This window comes from Magnolia sinica, chromosome 11, assembly GCF_029962835.1.
Source record: "Magnolia sinica isolate HGM2019 chromosome 11, MsV1, whole genome shotgun sequence".
NCBI lineage: Eukaryota > Viridiplantae > Streptophyta > Magnoliopsida > Magnoliales > Magnoliaceae > Magnolia > Magnolia sinica.
In genome coordinates, this window is record NC_080583.1 from 2836719 (window position 1) to 2837729 (window position 1011).

General features: G+C 36.1%; 1 non-coding gene across 1 annotated transcript; it reads left to right on the forward strand.

Annotated features, from left to right (window-relative positions):
* The first annotated feature begins 231 nt into the window (after window positions 1-231).
* Window positions 232-338, forward strand: LOC131219735 (small nucleolar RNA R71). Its single transcript, XR_009158381.1, has one exon. It is a non-coding gene; the product is annotated as a small nucleolar RNA R71 (small nucleolar RNA).
* Window positions 339-1011: the final 673 nt, after the last annotated feature.

Here is a 1011-nt window from a genome sequence, read left to right on the forward strand (position 1 = left end):
TCTTCCTCTCTTAGGACATACATCCCCGTTTTCTCTCTAGGAATGAGTTTAGTTTGGTCTGATTTAGCAGAGACATCCCATGTCTGCGTATTCTCTGCTAACATATCTAGAAAATCCCAAGCCTCATTATGATCTTTGTCAAGAAAGGTTCCACTACACATCATCTCTATGAACTGACGGGTATCCATGGTGAGCCCCTTTCAGAAAGCATCAATTACGTGCCATGGTACATAACAATGATGTGGATAAGTAATTAGAATGTCTTTGAAGCGCTCCCAAGCTTGAAAAAATAGTTCATTCCCTTTTTGGGAGAATGACATGATTTCTTGTTTTAGTACATTTATTTTGTGCTCGGGAAAGAACTTTTTCAAAAACTCTCCACTTAAGGCTTGCCATGAAGTGATGATATTAGGTCTTAGAGAGTTGAGCCATGCTTTAGCCCGATCCTTTAGAGAAAATGAGAATAACCTAAGCTTAAGTACATCCCTATTGTCATTATTTACTTGTAATGTTACAATTTTTTCCTCAAAATCCTTGATGTGCAAGTAGGGGCTTCAAGAATCCAAGTCATGAAATTTAAGAATTAATTGAATCACACCTGGTTTAAAATCAATGTTCCTTGTGTGAGCAGGGAACACTATACAAGATGGTAAAGTTGATTTCTGAGGGTGTAAATGTTCACGTAAAGTCCGTGGTTGGTTTAACACATTCCTACGAACTTCATTTTCATCTTCAAGAAGAGGATTTGGTTGATTTTCTTTGTTTTGATTTATAGTTGGATCTGACAGATTTGGATTTGGATTATCAACTAAGTTTGCCATGGAATCCAAGTGATGTTGAGTGTCTCTTTTAAGTGAATGATTAAGGCCTAGAACTAATCCGCCTTCAGAGAAGAGTTGATTGTTTTGATCCATACTCCAACGGAAAATAAACCATCCATACCACATAACAAATACCACTAATTCAAATAGCAAGTATGATATTTAAAATAAAAATTAAAACTTAACCAAC